At 53.9% G+C, this 19,105-nt stretch overlaps 1 long non-coding RNA gene across 1 annotated transcript; it reads right to left on the bottom strand.

Annotated features, from left to right (window-relative positions):
- Window positions 1-20: 20 nt before the first annotated feature.
- On the bottom strand, window positions 21-8,127 carry LOC106008735 (uncharacterized). Its single transcript, XR_002394632.2, has 3 exons — window positions 7,883-8,127; window positions 6,000-6,106; window positions 21-5,773 (listed from the first exon to the last, which is right to left on the bottom strand). It is a non-coding gene; the product is annotated as an uncharacterized LOC106008735 (long non-coding RNA).
- Window positions 8,128-19,105: the final 10,978 nt, after the last annotated feature.

Here is a 19,105-nt window from a genome sequence, read left to right as displayed (position 1 = left end):
TTTCCCGAAGCGTGTATCCGTGTTTTGGCGACTCTGCATATGTATGTATATTTACAAATACACACATCACAAATGCACTTTTGTACCGATGCCTGCTGATATTACAGGCAGGTTTTATACTGCACACAGCAGTGTGTGAGGGTTCAGGGCTCTCCAGGTTCTCGGTAACACTTGTAATGATCCCCCTTCTGAATTCCGGGCATCCCAGTGTGTGTAGAGTGGTATCTCATCGAGATTTTGACTTGTATTCCCCTGAAGTACACTTTGTATCATTGCAGTCTTTGAGGTTTTTGAGACTTGCTCTGCGGCCTGACTGGCGGCATGCCCTGGAGGGCGCCCGGGGCACTTGTGGAGGACTTGCACTCTGCCTGGGGGCCTGTTCCACTCACTGGACCTTCCCTTGTCCGCTTTTCACCTGCTGAAGCACTTTGTCCTTTGAGACCCACGTCCGGACGGCGTCTTCTATCAGGTCTTGCCCACGCTGTCCCCCCAGCCCAATTGTAGTTTCCGTGTGTGAGCCTCAGTCACCGCCAGCACTCAGCTACCGCAGCGTCTAGTACGACTCTGACATGTTGGGTTTCTTTGTGCAGGAACCTTGCTAGAAGTCCATCTCCAGGTCCTGGAAGCCTTTAAAGCCTGGTGCTGCAAGGATAGAAGAATCCAGTGGTCCCCAAGCCCCTGCTAGACATTGAGCTGTAGGCTGCACACTGGGCACCTGGAGTGCCCGTGCCTCTGGGGACCAGTGGTGTGGGCCGGCAGGAGACTCAGACTGTGAGGTTGGACTGACCCTCAGGACTCCTGATTTCCAGCCAGCAGTCGGCATGGAAAGCTCTGTAGGTGGTCGCCATCCCTGGACTCTGGCCCCATAGGGAGAGGCCCCAACCCTCCCGGTAAGGACTTAAGGATGGTCAGGCAGTGAGGGAAAGGGGAATTGCCTCTCGGCGGCCACACACCCTGCAATCTGCCCCATAAAAACTGTAGGCCTGAAAGGGCAGGCGAAAAGCCAACAGGGGCAGGAAAGCGCTCTGTTCATAAACTCTAATGCCCCTGAGATAATCCAAGGGTGCTTATAGCGCAGCCTGATCTCAGACAAGGAAAGCCACATCAGGTTCACCTGGCGCCTGTTACTCTGCTAGCGCCACCTGAGTGTGAATGTTCTGGAAAGTCTGAAGATGAGAGGGAAATTCACCGCAGGCCAGTTACACTGTGCCTAATTCAGGACAGGCTGATGGTTTCTGGGGCTGATGGGGATTCTTGGAGGTTTCTTAGCAGGAAGGGAGTGGGACAAGCCCAGCGCTGGCTCCTGGTGGGGAGGGTTTGGTCTGAGTGGGAGAAGGGCGAGCTCTGGGTGCAGAGGAGGGGCACGCGGGCCAGGGGGAGGGCACCCAGGTTGGAGTGTGTGAGCGACCCCTTTCCTGGAAGCAGAGGCCCCGCAAGGTGACGCCTGTGGTCTTCGGAAGAGGCGGGCACAGGAAAGTTGCTGTCCATATGTCCACATGGGCATGCCAACTTCCAGACAGGTTTGCTTCCAGGGTGCAAAGCCAGGCACACGGCTCTGTGCTCCAGGCAACGGCTCTTATTAAGGGGTGACTCAGGCAATGCCCGAACAGCACCACATGGCCGGAGGGAAGGGCAGCGAGCCGGACTGGATTGCAGGCGGCCACCCCTGGCGGGCCAGGCTGAGTCACCCCAGTGCTGACACCAGGGAGCCCAACTGCACTCCCCGACTCTCCGCCTTTCCCACTCCTGGCTGTCAGCTCACTCAGGCTCTGCCTCTGCAAATGGGAAGAGCAGGACCGACTCGGAGTCCACAGGTGGGGACCCTGGGGCCAGAGGAGAGGGGCCTTGCTGCAGCTTCTCCCTGAGCTCCAGGACTTCAGCGCTGGCAGGAGAAGGCCTGGAGAAGGCCTCCTGCCCAGCAGCTGCGCACCTGCACGCTGTCCTGGCCTGCGGCTTTGCTCTGAGTCCTCATCCTGCCAGCGGGAGGCACCGGGACTCGTCCTCCGCGACCCTGTTTTGGGAGAAGGCAGCTTCCGTCATCCAGATGCGGCCTCGTACTCTCAGCCCTGAGCTCTGAACCAACAAGCACTCAGAGGCTCTCACGCATCCCTAACATTTCACTAAACAAATACTGCGGCCTCTTCGGAGTTCTGTTTCCAGTATCTGCGTTCAAATATCTTTCCTTGAAGCTTGCTAACTAACCACAGGGCCCCTATGTCTCTCCCCGCTGAACGTGATGGGGGCTCATCCTTCCTGCCCAAGTGTCCCAAGGGCTCTCCTCCTCCCAGGGCTGCGTGGCCACCCTGGGGCGTCCTAGGTTGTATCCACGTGTCGGAGAAGTGTGGCATTTTAGTGTGTAGAGAGTGGCTGATGCAGGTCTCTGGCCTCTGACGGATGAAGAGGGATTCCCTCCTCCTTTCTGCAGCGCAGCCCTTGAAAGCGGCAGAATCTTGTGTTTGAATTTTGTCCGTACACCCTCCCTCCCCAGTAAATGCAGCATAGTCAACAAAATGCAGGGCAACAGCGCCTCCTGGAGGAGCAGAGCCGTAACGTGTGGCCCCGCAGGGCCTTCGGCGCCGTCCTCGCTCCCTCCCGGAGCCGTGAGGCCCTGGCTGGTTTTCTTCCCCCCTGCGCAGGCAGCGCCCACAGCCGCCCTGCTGGCCGGACAGCCCGGACCCTTGTTCCCGGCCCCTCTCGGATCAGATTCCTGCAGTCGGGTGCCCTCCCCTCCCTTGAGGCTGGGTAGACATTCTGGGGTCTTCCTGTCTGGGACAGGACGGGGCTCCAGTCTCCCCGGCCGGCTACTCTCAGGTGTTCTCCTCCCTGTATTCTGTGTAATTTGGGATCGGAGTACCAGCCATGACTCAAAAGCTGCGATTTGCTGAGGACGAGCCTATCATTTCCTGAAATGTTTAAGACAGACAGACAGACAAAAACCAAAAACATCCAAAATAAAACCATCCTGGTGCCCAGAGTCAGCTCTGTGAGAAGATTAAGGCTTTTCCAGGTGTGGCAGTGCACTGGGAGGCTGGGACGGGGCATCGCCGAATCTGGAGGCTGCCAGTCTGGGCTACATAGCAATTCTCCAAAAACAAAAACAAAAACCAAGAAGACACAGTATCAAAAAAAAAAAAAAAAAAAAAAAAAGAAGAAAGAAAATGAAAACAAAAAATTAAAGGATGAATTACTGAAATTTTGCCAGGGATTTAGCTCAGTTGTTCTGTCACCTGACTTGCAAGCGCAAGGACCTGAGTTCGATCCCTGGTACAAAAAACAAAAGAAGACACAGCTTCCACAGGAAAAGATAAAACCTTGGCTGCTACCCACACCCAAGAGAAGTCGAAAAACCTCACTGAAGATGTCAGGAACTTCTTCTCAGCAGAAAGCCTTTTACGGGCCTGTCAGAAACCCCAAAGAGCGAGAGGCCACAGCCCGGCCTGGGAGGAAGTGCGCCTGCTGTAGCTGCTCGCCTGTGCGAACCCATCCTTCCCCGCTGCTGGTGACATCCCCACATTTCTCCCTGGCCTGCTGCCACCGTTGTAAGATTTATCACACGTAGTCCACACCTGTCATCCCAGCACTCGGGGAGGCTGAGGCAGGAGGATGGCACACTCCAGCCCAGCCTGGGAACTTAGTGACTTAGCAAGGACCTGTCTCAAGGCCCCGGGCTCGGTCCCCACCCTGAGGGAACCTGAGCAGCCTGAGGCCCTGGAGGGCACATTTCATCCCTGCCGGCGTGTGTTGGTTTCCCCCTAACTTCTGCCTGGCACACCCCACTGTGGGCTGTCCCATCGTGGCTGCAGTCATGCGGCAGGGGCATCTGTGTTCCGTGAGCTCCCCCTATATATTTACGGGGCTCTCTGCCTCTGTAGCAGCTACTTCTCTTTACACAGCTAACAGTCTTTGGAGTGAACGAGCCTGTCCGTATTTCTGTGGGTGCCGTCTCCCTACTTCTCTTAGACATGATGCCCGAAATGCAACTATTAGTGTTAAAGAAAAATTCCAAGTTTGGTGTTGGTAAGCTCAAAAACAACTGAACACGTGGACAGAACAGGGGTCCTAATGTTGCTAGACACTAACCAGTCGGAAACCATGTCTGTGAGTGTTGTATTTAGAATTGGCTCTAGCGCTTCATATTTAATAGTAATGAAATTAGTGCAGAGCAGTGGGCATGGGGTTCCTGCAAAGACTGAGCCAGTTTTCCCTTAACAGTGTCTGCACCAACGGTGGCTGAAGAGCACAAGGCCTCCACCTCTTCGGCACCAGGAACCAAGCCCCAGAGAATTCGGAGGCAAAGGAAAAGGCAGCACCAATCCCCCTACCATTTTCAGGAGTTTAAGCACTTACACTGAGGGAGGAGGGTCCCAAATTCAAGCCCCACCTGGGCAACTGAGTGTCTCAGAAAGAGAGGAGGGAGCACTGGGGATGGAGCTCGGGTACAGCGCCCCTGGGCCTAACCCTGCAGCACTGGAGGGGGGATATCAGGGCCACCCTGGTTTGAGCCTCTGGTGGGGGTGGCACAGCGCAGTAGGAGCACAGGTCTGGGAGCCGGGGTGGGGCGGGGAGCAGGGGGTCCCAAGGCCCCCTTTGAGCACCTGGCCCCAGTGCGGGGGAGCTCTCCCAAGTCCCTGGGTCTTCGAGCCCCAGAGCCCCTCTGACCTGCTGCCCCGAACCCAGAGCCTGCAGGGGCTTCTGGGGCTGCTCAGGTCAGACCCAGCTGTCTCTGGGGCTTGGTGGCCACACAGGGCTCTGTGTGTGTGTGTGTGTGTGTGTGTGTGTGTGTGTGTGTATGTGAGTGCACACCTGTGTGTGGTACTGGGCATTGACCCCAGGGCCTTTGCACCTAGCTCCATCCCCGGCCACTTAAAAATTTGTATTGTATTTTATTTATGGTGCTGAAGATTTAATGCAAGGCCTTCCCACTGAGCTACCTCCCTGGCCCTTTTTATTTTGAGATAATATCTTGCTAAGTCATTAAATTGCCCAGGCTGATTTCAAATTTGTGATCCTCCTGCTTCAGCCTCCCAGAGTGCTGGAATTACAGCCCTGCACTATCATGCCCAGCACCTTTGTAAATTTTTTTGTTTTATTTTGAGACAGGTTCTTGCTAAATCACTTAATTGCCCAGACTGGGTTTAAACCAAAGATCCTCCTGCCTCAGCCTCCCAAGGTGCTGGATTCAGTGTCCACCACACCTGCCTATGTCCGGCTTTCCCTTCTGGAGTATTTTAAAGCGAATCCCGATCACACCCCAGCCCCGGAAGCCATGGAATCTCTCACCGGATCAATCCCGTACCATTCAGCGCACCCCCTGGGGTCTCAGGCTCCGTGGCTGCTTCTCACCCTGGAAGTTCATCCCGAAGGCCGGACCGCGCGTCACCTCTCTGTCTCTGTGTGCTCCGAAGGGCTTCGCCTCTACTGTTTTAATATCTGTCGTCGGAGGGCAGCTCGGGTCTGGCAGAGTGAGTGCTCTGAAGTTCTGGTTTGAAGAGTGTGAGCAGTTTCACTGATCTTAAGGGGCAACGTGGCTGTTTCCCCTTAGTGCCGAACCGTGGAAGACACCTTTCCGAGGAGTTCAGGCTCTGAGGTTCAGGGAAGGGGGCTTGGGCTGAGATAGAGCACTGTGTGAGTGCCTGTCTGGGAGCGCCCGGTCCTGCCCACCCCGGGGGTTCTCTCTGGGGCACTGTAGCTGGTCTGTGCATGAGCGGGGCGCCCTGTTGGAGCTGATGGCCAGGGCCCTGTTGCCTGCCAGGCCCCCGGTGTCCTCTTAGGCCTAAACATAGACAAAAAATTGTAATATTTCTAGCAGAAAACATAGGAGGAAATATTTATGACATGAGAGTGAGCAAAGATTTCTTAGGTGAGACACCAAAAGGATAATCCATAAAATAAAAAATTAATTATTTGGACTTCACCAAAATGAACAGCTTCTAATCTTCAAAAGACTGCTTAGACAGAGCACAAGTCAGAGTAGGAGAAAATATTTGCAACTCACGTACAGTGAAACCTTGGATTGCAGGTAACTTGCTCCACGAGTGTCCCACTGGATGAGTAAACATTTCCAGTAAGTTTTAACTTGATAAACAGGTGATGTCTTGAGCGATATCTGTAATGTGATCACAACTGAGCCCATCTCCCTCCCTACCTCTCTGTGTCATCTGTACACCTAGCTCTCTATACTATATCTCTATCAAATCATCTGTACCTACCCATCTGCACCTCTTTCTCTCTCTCTCTCTCTGGGATAGGCATGAAGGTTTTCAAAGGTAAGTACAGATTAATTTGTTTATTTTTCTTTTTTTTTCTTTATTATTTTGTATTACATTACAGCATTGTAATCGTCTTTATATGCATATTTTTGGATTGTGGAATGAATCATCTGAGTTTCCGTTATTTCTTCTGGGGAAATTTGCTTTGATACATCAATGCTTTGGATTACAAGCATATTTCTGGAATGATTTATGCTCACAAACCAAGGATTTACTGTATCTGATAAAGGATTTGTGTTCAGGATATGGAAAGGGCTCTTTGAACTTAATAGTTAAATTTGTACAGGAAAATGGGCAAGGGCAAGGTAGAGCATGCCTGTGATACCAGCATGTGGGAGGCTGAGGCAGGAGGATCGCCACAGGTTTGAGGCCCGCCTGGGCTACCTAGTGAGTTCAGGGCCAGCCTGAACTACAAAGGGAGACCCTGCCTCAAAAAACCGAAAACAGGGCAGGAGATTTAGCTCATGGTGCCACCTTCTGCCTTCCAAGCACAAGGTCCTGAGTTCGATCCCTGGTACATCAAAAATAAATAAATATATAAATAAAAAATAAAGGAAAATATTTGAAAAGATTCCAGCATCAAAGAAGATATATGGATGGCACATAAGCATAGTAAATTATCCCCTAGCATGTAAGGAAATGCAAATTAAAACAGGATGAGCTACCACTGTGCACCTATTAGCATGGCTGAGTTGGAGAGCCTGACTACGGAGTACGCAGCGTGTGGGGCACGAACTGCCCTGCTGGCCGGTGGGATGTGAAAAGGTCTTAGCCACTGGGGTAACACACTCGCACGGCTTCTTAGGTAAACACACACCTCCCCTGCAGCACAGCCATTCTGTCTTCCGTATTGACCCAAGTGACATGAAAACCCACGATTATGCAGAAATCTGCACAGGAAGTTGATAACAGCTTTGTTTAAGTCACACACACACACACACACACACACACACACGGAAACAAATGTCCCCCAGCTCTGAGATGGATAAACAAGCTGCAGTAAATCCATGAATGTTGGGGAGCCAGTGGAGGCTTCACCAGGCCAGAGCTCCGAGCCTGCGTGGGTGGCTGGGCAAGCTCGAGCCAGACCCTCTGCTGCAAAGCCACGTCTGTCAGCAGGCTGCGTGGGCGAGTGCACGTCCCCCGTGGCAGAGAGGAATCCATAAAGCAGTGCTGACCAGAGGAAACCAAACCCTAAAGAACGCAAGTAGCTTCTTGGCCTGTGATGGGTTACACCCCAAAAACCCATCATAAGATGAAATACTATAAGTTGAAAATGACCCAGCACACCTGCACCACCCAACATCACAGTCTGGCCCAGCCTATCGCCGCCCCCCCCCCCCAACCCAGGGCCTTTGCACTGAACTACACCCCCAGCCCTTTAAAGTTTTTCCTTTAATTCTGAAACAAGGATTCACTAAATTGCTAAATTTCCCAGGCAAAGCTTGGACCTGAGATCCTCCTGTCTCAGCCTCCCAGAGCCCTGGATTACAGTGCTGTGCCACCTGCCCAGCGACCCAGCCTAGCTTCATCACACTCAGAACACTTGCATTACCCTACAGTCCCACAAGATAATCCAACACAAAGCCCATTTTATAACGAAGTGACCTCACCAGTCTCCTGAGTGCTGCACCGCAGCAAAGAGCAGTGGGCTTATGGGCCCGCCTGTTCTGTGTTCGGGGTCGACATTCTTAGACGCGAACCTGTGATGTTAGAAATCAGCCTGTCTGTCGTTAGGTGGTTAGGCCGCAGCTGACTGGAAGGGCGAACGGAGGCACTATCTGCAGGCCCGGCCGAGTTAGGGGCTGGGAACCAGGGCCGGCAGGTGGGGAGGAGCCTGGTCTCCGCTCCATTTTGGGCAGATGGATCAGGACTGTGAACCAGCCCCCTCCAGTGGCCAGATGTGGAAATGCTGGTCCAGGCCTCACAGCGGAGTGGCTGGCTCATCCTGAGGGCTCCAAGCATCAGCTAACCTTGGGGAGGGGGTGCGAATTCTGAGCTCTGAAATGGGATTGAGAACCCCAGAACAGTAGGAGCTCAGTCCTCAGGTCCTGGGCTCTGCCACACCGAGGACAGTGACTCCATGTGGGACAGGTAGGAAGGAAGGAAGGTGGGCCCCGCCCCGCTCAGAGGGAGCTGAGTGAGGCCCAGGTACTGGCTGCACACCGCAGAGCTAAGCTGGAGCTCGGGTCCTGAGGGGTCTAAAGCCCGGCTGTAAACCAGACTCCCCACAAAGGGTCCCACTGTGTTTATATCATGGCTCCCAGGCAGTCAGATGAGGCCTGTGGCCCTCTCAGAATCATGTTTTTAAATGCATAAAAGAAAATACTTATGGTTACCGTTTCTTTTTTTTGGTACTGGGGCTCGAACTCAGGTCCTTGTGATTGCGCAGCGAGCGGTGAAACCGCTGAGCTAAATCCCGGGCCCAGTAGTTACCATTTCTATGGAAATTGCCAAGAATGCTGATCCTGTTGAAATGTAGTTTTAAAAAACTGTGGTATTGGGCCAGGGATTTAGCTCAGTGGTTTCTCCGCCTGCTGCACAAGCTCAAGAACCCGAGTTCGAGCCCCGGTACTAAAAAACCAAAAAAAATCTGTGGTATGTGTGTGTGTGTGTGTGTGTGTGTGTGTGTGTGTCTTTATTAATGGTTACATTCAAGATCTAGCAGTGGTTCAGAGAAAGAAAGAAAAATATAGTTTCCAGGAAGCAATGAGTAAATATTTTTAGATGTCTGTAATGATGGTGATATGAAATAAAACTATTGGAAATTTTATTGGTGCCAAAGCCATGGATCTCGTGCCAATGTAAGGAAACGCCAAATTCCCATTGGACCGATTGACAAGAAGGGTGTGGTCCTGTTCCAGTCCGAGCTCCTGGACCTCTGGGGTCCTAGGTGTGGACCCACCAGGGCTCCTTTGGCCTCCCTCCGACTGAGATAGGAAACTGGGAGCCACCCGGCCTCCACCCTCTGACAGCCAGAGGGGCGCGGTCTCCCTGACCACTGTTCCACCCCCTCACTGTCTTAGGGGTGACCTGGGGCAGCCAGCTCCAGTGTCCTCAGCCCACCTCTGTGGATGCCTTGACTTTGCTCCAGCCCCCGCTGGCTCCTGCAGCCCTAACACGAGTCATGGCTCGGCAGGCAGCCACTACACCACTCCCACACTCCAGGCCACTCAGGCGCTGCTGCAGCTTCTCTGAGGGACAGTTGGAGGACCCACCCAGCAGGGCAAGGCCGGGGGAATGGACAGGACCACTGCTGTTACCCTCGAGTCTACTGAGCCCTGCTGGGCCGTGAGCCACACTGATGCACCGGATTCCGGATCTGAGCCCTGCAGTTTTGAGGAAATGGTGGGAGCTGTCGCCAAGGGGCCACTTCCCCCACACCTCTGTGGAGTTGTCACCAGGCCAGCAGAGGCTGACTTGGGCACCAGAGGCCCCTCCAGAGATATTTGCCTTGGTCACGGCAGGCTTCAGGCGCAGACCTATCCGATGACCCCACTCGCTTGGCCTCTACTTCAACCCGAAGTAGGTCCGTGAGGTGCAGGGCACTGCAAGTTCATGGCTGCCCCTTCCTGATCTGGAGCAGAGCGCTTCTCCCTGCTTGGGTCACTCCCTGTGGGCTCCTCCTGGCTCTCCTCCCCTGCGCTGCAGCACAGGTCTCAGTGAAGCCTCCTCTGAGACCCTCCTGCCTACTTGTGATTTTTCTCAGGTAGAGCAGAGTTTTTTTTCCTCAGATTTTGAGCAGGTAACACTGGAGGCTTCTAGCCCTGAGCATGATTGGCAACCAGAGGGCTGCTGAAGGGCTTCATGGCCCTACTGAGACCTTTGGGGACTGGTAGGGACCTGTGGAAGAGCACCAGGCAGGCACTGGGAGCTGCTGGAAAGTTCTAGAAAGCCACCAAAGGGCTATGACCTCTGCTTCTGAGTGGGGCAGCTGAGAGGCTCCAGGAACTACTAACAAAGCTTGGAGCGATAACACTAAGAGTTAAGAGGTGCCAGCACGCAAGGCTTGGAGCTATAACCCTAAGGCTGAAATCTGCCAGCACTCAAAGCCCAGAGCTGCTAACAAGGGCACTGCCCTTGTCAATTCATGACTTCTGTCTGTATTGTAAAAGAACCCTCAACTGACTGATAACATCTTGGATGCTTCTCGTTATGGTTTATATCTAGATGTTCCCCCAAGGCCTTGAGTGCTCACAAGTGGGGCTTTGGGAGGTGAGTGGATCATGGATGTGTGATGCTGAACACTGGATGAGTCCACTAGTGGGTTTGTAGTGGGGTGTGATGTTGAGAGGTGAAGCTTGGTGGGAGGAGGTGGTCACTAGGGGCGTGGCCTGAACAGTGTCTCTCCCTCCTCCTCCCTTGATTCCTTGCTACCTCCTGCCTGCCCTGCCATGAGCTGTTTCTCCTCTGCGATGGACCTCTGCCATGCCCCCTGCCTTGGAGCCAGCTGACTATGGACTGAACCCTCCACACACTGTGAGCCAAAATAAGCTTCTCCTCCTTTACGTTGTGGGTGTCAGGTATTGTGTCTCAGTGACAAGAAGGTGACTAAGACACCTCCTTTTAGAGGACCCTGAAGAAGGGGGCAGATAGTGGTGATGGTGATGCCAGAAGTTTCAAGCACCAGCCCACATCTGATTTCCACCTCGCATGTGGGAAAGAACCCATGTAATCCAGGGATGTAATTTGTCTTCTCTTGCCTTTGACTACTCCCAGGCTGGAAACCTGCTTGTGAGCTAATGACAAACACTTCTTGGGTGCTCTAAACAAGGCAAGGTCCTAGCACTCCACAAGTGCTTCCTGGGGCCTTCAATGCTCTGAGGGGCCCAGAGAAATAAGAAGCAGCCTTCTCTTTATGTCCGCAGCGGGATAGAGGCAGTGTCTTGCTGGTTTATGAAGAAGTTCAAGATGAGCAAGGCAGGCAGGAAGTGAGTGCCTTGGGAACCGAGAGCATCCCACGGCCTAGGAGACCCAGGAAGAAGTCTCTGAGAAGGCAGTGAGGTCGAACTGGAGGTGGTCAACTGCAGGGGCAGTAAAGCCTAGCGGTTAGGCAGGTGACCAACTGAGTTCAAAACCAGGTCCCGTTGCTTCCTAACCGTAGGACTTGTGGCACACCTTCTTGAGCTCCTTGGCTCCGTTTCTCATCTGTAAAGTGGGGGTGATCGAGAAGGTCAACCAAATCAATGTGCTGTCGGTCGTGATGATGTGACAAATGTCACTGGAGAGGTGGAGAGAAAGGAGAGGCCTTCCTAGGGGTTGGGGACTACTCGGGCTAGGAAGATTCTGGGACCTTTGCTTGGGAAAGGACTAAGCCAGGGAACAGGGCTGCTGGCTCGAAGACTTCAGGTGGAGCTTGGGCAAATGTTTTATTTTTACTTTGTTTTGCACCAGGTGTTAACATGCAGTTTGTGATCGTAAGACGGGGCTTGACTGAATGTTAAAATCGACAGTGGTTTGGAGAGCGCAGTATCGGGAGTGGGATGTGGTGAAGTGTGGCGGTGGTGGCAGAGCCTGCTGCTGCACTGGGAGACACAGACTCCTTCACCTCGTGGAATTCTCCAGCTGCCCCCGGCTCAGCCCAGCCACCCCAGACCCTGCCTGGGACCCCGAGATGGGCTGTAGCACATCGTGTTTAGAGAAAGCCCAGAAATCACCACACCCCTTCAATTTTGGAGACGCTCAAGGATAATATTTCAAACCTCAGGTCACCACCCAGAAGCTGGTTATGAAACTAGTTAATGAGTCATAGACAGCATTTAAAAAATATGAAACAGATCCGAATAGAAAATATCAGAGTGCGATCTGGTAGTTGGGCTAATTATGATTTTGTGGCACTTTGTTTTGCAGGTGGGTGTATGTGTGCGACAGACTGCATCTCCTCCTGTGCACTGCAGGCAAAGCTGTCCACACCAGTGGAAACGGAGCTGGCCTCTCCTCCCTGGCCCTTCCCTCTTTGCCATCCAGCAGGTGCTCCCAGTCCGCTGAGGCCTGTGGGAGGAGAGTTTTGCTCGGTGGCTGAGTGAGAAGGGAAAGTGCTGTGTGTGCCCAGGGCCCTCCACCTCCCAGGGGCTGTGGTCTCCGGAAGGGCAGATGGGGTCGGGCTGAGCAGACCCCTGGGTTTTCTTGGCATGCTCCTCTGCCAGACCTGGAGCTACGCCCAGGGTCTCCGCTGCCAAACCTTCCATCACTGTTCCAGTACAGCGTCTCCTTCTCTCTCCTGTTTCCTCACTCTGTGGCCACACTTCCCGTGCTGGCTCGGGGTTGCTGGCTCGGTGGGGACCCACCACGCCACACAGCAGGAGGGGACAGGGGCGGGAGCCAGCTCCTTGTGGCTCAGCAGTTTCTTCCCGAGGACTGGCCCGGTCCGAGTGTGGCTGGGTCACAGTGGGACTGGCAAGCTCTGGAGAGGACAGGCTTCCTGTCCTAGTGGGAGTCCCCCTGAAGCAGACTCCCATTCGGAGGGCTGAGTGGAAACTGTAGGTTGAGCGATATGACATTTGCCTTTTTATATTTCAAAAAAAGCCAGATCCTGGCAAGGTCACGTGAATCTACTACTATTTTATTCCAGAGATGGAGGCACAGGTGGGGGAGTGGGGAGGCGAGGGCAGAGAGACAGCAGCCAGGAGAGGACTAATTCCCTGGCCACTTGGCCTTGTGGGAGTAGCGGCACTGAGTCCCCTTGGGGAAACTCAGGAGCAGGCCCAGAGCACACACCACAGAGTACCTGCACCGCAGGGCGGGGCGGCAGGTCCTTACACCCACGGGCCACAGGCCTCAGTCGAGTGGTATGGGAAAAGAATGTTCTGGAGCTTCCGGCTTCTTGCAGGGGGGCAGGGGCAGAGAAGAATTTGCTCCCCCGGCAGGGTGACGGGCAAAGCACTGCAGCCAGGGCCGTGGGAAGTGAGCTTGTGGGCATGAGGGGAGGCCCCTGCTGCAGAAGCTGGGCGAGTGGCTCCTTAAAGTCTCCCCGGTGCCGGCCTCCGGCCACAAGCTCAAATGTCCAAGAAAACATGATCACATTTCTCCAGGGCAAGTTATTTTCTGTTTCCAGACTCCATTCTTCCGAACACGTGGAAACTAAATCTGCAGGCCAAGTGAAGCCACCCTTCCCCGAACTGCATCGGTTCCAGGAAATGGGCCCATGCTCAGGCCTAGGGGGGCAGGGCGCCACCTGGCTCCCGGCAGCATCTGTCCATGTGGGCCTCCCTGGGGTCACCAGCCACACTCGGGTGGTAGCCCAGCAGCTTCCGGCCTGGCGCTTCCTGAGGATGGCGTTTGGTTGCTTCTGTGTCAGGCTAGAGCATGGGCAGGCGAAAAGTTGTCACCTTTGGGAAAGTAAGGGTTCTTAACTTGGGGTTTGTGATGTAATTCAGGGATCTCTGAATTTGGATGGGAAACAATTTATATTTTTATTATCATTAATTCTCAATAAAGTTAATTTCTTCTACTCTGACTGTGGGCAACAAAGCAGTAATATATTAATAGGACCTTGCCACAGGAACCCTGAAGCGTCACTTAGCTCAGCACTGCCCTGGACTGGCCGTGTGACCTTCCACCTTGCATATGCTGGACTCTCATCCCCCATCTGGTAGCATTTGGAGGCAGAGCCCTCAGGGGGTGATTAGGGTGTGAGAGTGGACCCCCTAGGAATGGGATTGGTGCCCCTGTGACAGAGGCCCCAGAGAGCTCCCTTGTCCCCTCTGTCACCTGAGCCCACAGTGACCTGTGCCAGCTCTGCCTGGGAAGTGGCCCTCCCTCAGCAGTTCCCGACTCTGCCCCGCTTTGACCCTGGACTTCCCAGCTGCGGAACTGTGAGAAATGAATTCCGTTGCTTATAACTGTGGCCCAGCTTCTGACGTTCGGTACAGCATCTGGCACTGTGGCCTCTAGAAGGACCACCGGCAGGCCTAAAACAGGTCAGCAGCGAGATGTTTAAAATACACTCGTAACCGTTTCAGGGTAAATTTTTAGCTTTCTATTTCAAGATTCTGTCCATATATGTTTTAAGGAGTGACAGAGGGGCCGTGTCTGCTCTTCTCTAAACGTTGGGCCTAACTGTAGTACAGCAGCACAACCAGAACCTCGATGCTGACACAACTGCGGGTCTCAGACTTTTCCAGCTTCACATGCACTCGCGTGTGCACGTGTGTGTGCATGTGTGCTTCTGTGCAATTCTGTCGCCTGCGCAGGGTCGTGTAACCACCACCACGGTGAAGGTACAGCACAGTTCTATCCCCCATTAATCCTGCATGAGCCCCTACCCTGTTACTGGGGATGGAACCCAGGGCCTTTGCACTGAGCTACATCCCTACCTCATTTATTTATTTGTTTTTTTAGAGATGGGGTCTCGCTAAGTGGCAAAGTCACCCAGGCTGGGTTGGAACTTGCAGTCCTCCTGTCTCAGCCTCCCAGAGTGCTGAGGTCACAGGTGTGTACGACATGCAGTCCTTTATGGTCAGATATTCCCTCCCCCCCCTTCCCCCCTCCCCAGACCCTGCCATCTGCTAATCTGTTTCTGATTTCTATAATTTTGTCATTTCAAGTGATATATAATGGAGTCTTTAGCTCTTCCAGTCTACATACTGTTGAAAATACCCAACCTTTGGGATTGGCTTTTGCCATTCAGCACAACTCTCTTGCAACCCATCCAAGTTGTTGGGCAGACGGACAGTGCGTCCCTTTGTCCTGCTGTGTGGTCCTCCGTGCTGGGCCCTTACCTGTCCTGTTCACCATTTGCCTGCTGAGTGACATTTGTGTGCTCCCAGCTTTGAGCTTAGTTGGTCTACAAGATTTTACACAATATTTTCCAACATCTTGTTTGGGGAGGGAGCCCAACCTAGCTCATTGCGGAGCCTGCCCATAGGGTCCGGTGGTCTGAAACAGGGATCTGTGGGCGGGGTGGTCACTGTCCTCCTGCAGGGACTGGGTGGGCAGGGGACAGGGGAGGGCAGAAGTTTCACAGCCTCACCTGCTGTAGAATTCCCAGAGACACAAGAGATGGGTGGGAAGCAGGAGGACTTACTGGGTGCACCTGAACTCAGCTGGACTCCTGTCTGGGAGACCGAGTCGAGAACAAAGAAAATGCCCAGCTTCCATACATTTTCTGGATGGAGGGGTCTTTCTAGTGCTGCAGCAAGTGAGTTTACTGGAACAGGACAAGGGCAAGCAGTTTTGTAACTGTCTTAGCCTTGAAAGAAGCCAGAGCCTTAGGAATCACATGAGAACAGACCATCGTGAACCGTGTTTACAGGACGTAGCTGTCAGTTTTATCTGTACCAGAACAAGGAGTTACAGCTACAGGGAGAGGAGGGACCCAAGGCTGGGAGGAACTTGTTTTTCTTAAAGTCCTGCTTCATTCCCCCTTTGATGCTTTCTAGAACAAGTTTTATTAGACAGCATCATCTTTATCATCATTATTATTCTTATCAATTTTTGTCACAAGGTACTGCTCCGTGCAACCTACTGAGCAGAGGTCAGTACTTGGTTAGGGCCCTCAGTTGGGGACGGTTTTCCCGTCTATCAGAGTCTATGGCCAGCGGAATATTTCTGACAAGTAGGGGTAAGAGGCAGGGGAGAATTATAACAAAGAGAATAAGAGACTTATTCTGTCACAGTGACTCTACATTGATCCTCAAGCTTTGGCCGTGGGTGACTGGTCAGCTTCTGGGGTGTCCAGAGCAGGACTGCTGTTCTCAGTGGCAGTTTGGTTTTGTCACAGGATCAGCTGGTTTGGGTGGCCCGGATCCTGCTGGCTGGTGCACTCGCCTTGAGCTGGTGGCTTTAGCCGCCGGTAGTAGACCTATAAGACACAGTTTCTCTAACTTTAGCAGCAGCGGGGCTATTTCCTTGTATAGATATGACAGTGGGAGAGTCCGTATCTTTTGATGTGTGTGTGTGTGTGTGTGTGTGTGTGTGTGTGTCTGTGTGCGTGTTGTGTGAGTGTTGTGTGTGCTGGGGGTCAAACCCAAGGCCTCATGCATGTCAGACAAGCACTCCGTCAACTGAGCTACATCCCCTGCCCCGAAGCCCTTGTTTTTTAAAAGCATGTACTCAGATATTTACAGATTCAATACCATGATGCCTGGTATTTGCTTCAAATTCCTATAAGGATAGGTGAGCGGGTGGGATGGTGGGTGCAGATCGGCCACTCCCGAGTCACAGTTGATGGTGACCCAGCCCAGCTCGATGGGCCTAGGGGAGTTCATGTACTTTTCTGGCACTTTGGAGGATATATCTGAAAAGTGCCATAATAAACAACTTATTTAATAAAACTGCGGACTTGTCTGGGGCGGAGGGGAAACATCTGGATGCAGAAGGAAGGGGCCAGCTAGGTGGGCAGAGGCTGGGGCTGTGGCTGGGGCCAGCGAGCTGCAAACCCCAGCCTCTGGTGCAGGATGACGAAGCTCTCTGTGCGGGGTGGGTGGAGGGCTGGACAGGAGAGTGTGTTCAGATCATGGAAGGCCATGTCCACCCCGGCCTCGAGCTGGGTGAGGATCCGTGCCCAGCCGGGGCCTGGCATCCTGGACAGGTGGGGTGAAGGGTGGAGGGTGGTCAGGCAAGCCCTCAGCTCTCAGCTCTTCAGCTTCTGCGGACACCAAAGGTGTTTAAGACGCCAGGTGTAGTGGCACACAGCTCTTAGGGGAGGCTGAGGCAGGAGGGTCGCCGAGAGTACAAGGCCAGGCTGGGCTCCAGAGCGAGACCCTGTCTCAACTCACCTACCCCCCAAGTTAAGAGAAAATAGTTCCAGGGAAATGGAACTGGCTCCTGAAAGCTGCCGCCACCCACCCACGTGCAGGCCCAGCAGCTGCCCTCGGCCATCCCTGCCAGGGTGTCCGTTTCCAGGCCTGGGCTTGCAGAAGCCCTGTCGGTGGCCCCAGAGACAAATTCCAGCATCCTGACGGGGTGTCAGGAGAATAAGAGGAGGCCTCCGTGGGTCCAGCTCTCTGGGACTGGCCGCAGAGAGGCCCCTGCTGGTGGAGACCGTGTGCGGGAAGCACCGAGGCCTGTCTTCAGCAGGGTCTCGATATGTAGCCAGGCTGGTCTCGAACTCATGCCTATCCTCCTGACTCACCCTCCCAGGTGCTGGGGTTAGAGGTGGGTGCTACCACACCGCACTCATCCAATAACCCTTGGAATGTTTGCCCCACTGAAGCACTGGTGGGGCTGTACCCTAGGTGTTCGGATGGGCACGGAATGATTTCTGTGCTGGAGGAGTGAGGCAGATCTCAGTTGGAAGGGCCAGGAGCAGGAAGGAGCAGAGTTAAATAGAGCAGATGCCGAGGACAGGCCGGCAGCTGGGGTGGGGGGGTCCCCAGCCACATGGCTGGCTCCCATGTCCGCTGTGTGTTTCCGGGCAGGTGGCTTTTCCTTCTCCGGGTCTGGGCAACCCTGGTGCGCAGGTGGGGGAGGTGGCCTCTGTCCCCGGTGCTTGATACACCAGTAGGTGTGTGGATGGGGCCACCTAGTGCAGGCCTGGGCTGGCCAGGGGGGGCGGCTGGGAAGGGGTGGTGCAGAAAGAGGAAATGGAAGAGGTGAGACGAGCAGTTTCCTTCTTCTTGTGCCGTCAGTGGGCCACAGGAAGAAGCTGTCTGAGATTCTGCGCCCCACATCTCCTTACAGTGAGTAAACCTGGTACTGACCCGGCTCTGGGGGAGGGCAGGTTTGCAGGTCGGGAATTCAGCTTTAGGACCCTGGAAGAGGCAGAGGTGCAGCTGGAAGGGAGGGAACTTCGCTCTGAGAGGACAGAGAAATGGAGAGAGAGAGAAGGAGACAGAGAGGGCAGGGTCAAGCCAGGCTCTGGCACAAAGCGGGGTGGCATGGCTTGGCCGCTGGGATCTGCCGGCTGCGTCTCCAGTCCCTGCTGGCCATGGGGCCGTGGCCGGGTTCTCTGCAGATGGACACAGCCCAACAGCGAGGAGTCTCCAGGGTGAGGAGCAGACTCAGCCCTGAATAGCACTGTGTGCAGGCTCGGGATCAGGGGACCTGGAGAGGCTGGAGCTGGGTGGTGGGGACAAAGGTTCACTCTGGTGTGGGCGGAGGACAGGAGATGGGGCCCCCCCACTGTGGCAGGAGTGGTGTCCATGGTGTTAACATGGACACTTGTAAAAACCGAAGTTTCTCTGGTGTGAGAAACTGAAAGTACAAATGAGGATCAAAAGGTATAATAGACAATTCGAAATAGGAAGAAAAGGGGCAAAGGGGAAGGGGAAGTGGGAGGGTTAGGGGAAAGGAAAGAAGGGAATGGAATTAATATGAGAAAATGAAAACATGGAAACAAAGTCTTTGTAAATAGGGAGGCATGGAGGGGGTGAAGGGAGGGCAGGGGAAGGGGAAAAAATAAGAACCAAGATGCTCATGTAAAGGTACAAGATCCCAAGGTTGAATGTCATCGTAGTGTATACCTAAAATGTACCAAGAAACTTAACAAATAAAAAAAAATAGAAAATGCATAAAAAAGATGGAAACACGTTACAGGCAGAGGACAGTAACGATGTTGGGTTTACCCGAAGGCCACGGGAGAGGCCCAGTGCTGCAGCTGCCTGGCCTCCAGGCTGGCTCCACGCCTCCCAAGCAGGCAGCAGCTTCCACGTCTTCAGCGCAAGAGCAGCTCCAGCTTTCTCTGGCCGCCCATGCACCGAGGGCAAGCGCGCCTTTCCCAGCTGGAGCCTCTCTTGCTGGTGCATGCTGCCCGCACCACCCTGGCTGCTCCCAGGGCTCGTGGAAACCTCTGGCGACCTTCCCCTAGGTGGAGGGCACTTCTTCAGCACATTTGCGAAGAATTTGGGCAGCTGCTGCCAGGGGGCAGCTTTGTGGGCTTCTCTAACCTTCCCTGC

The sequence above is a fragment of the Heterocephalus glaber genome, unplaced genomic scaffold (genome assembly GCF_053883595.1).
Source record: "Heterocephalus glaber isolate CG9 unplaced genomic scaffold, H.glaber_assembly_v1.0 deba00001175, whole genome shotgun sequence".
Lineage (NCBI taxonomy): Eukaryota > Metazoa > Chordata > Mammalia > Rodentia > Bathyergidae > Heterocephalus > Heterocephalus glaber.
This window is presented reverse-complemented; position numbering and strand designations above follow the sequence as displayed.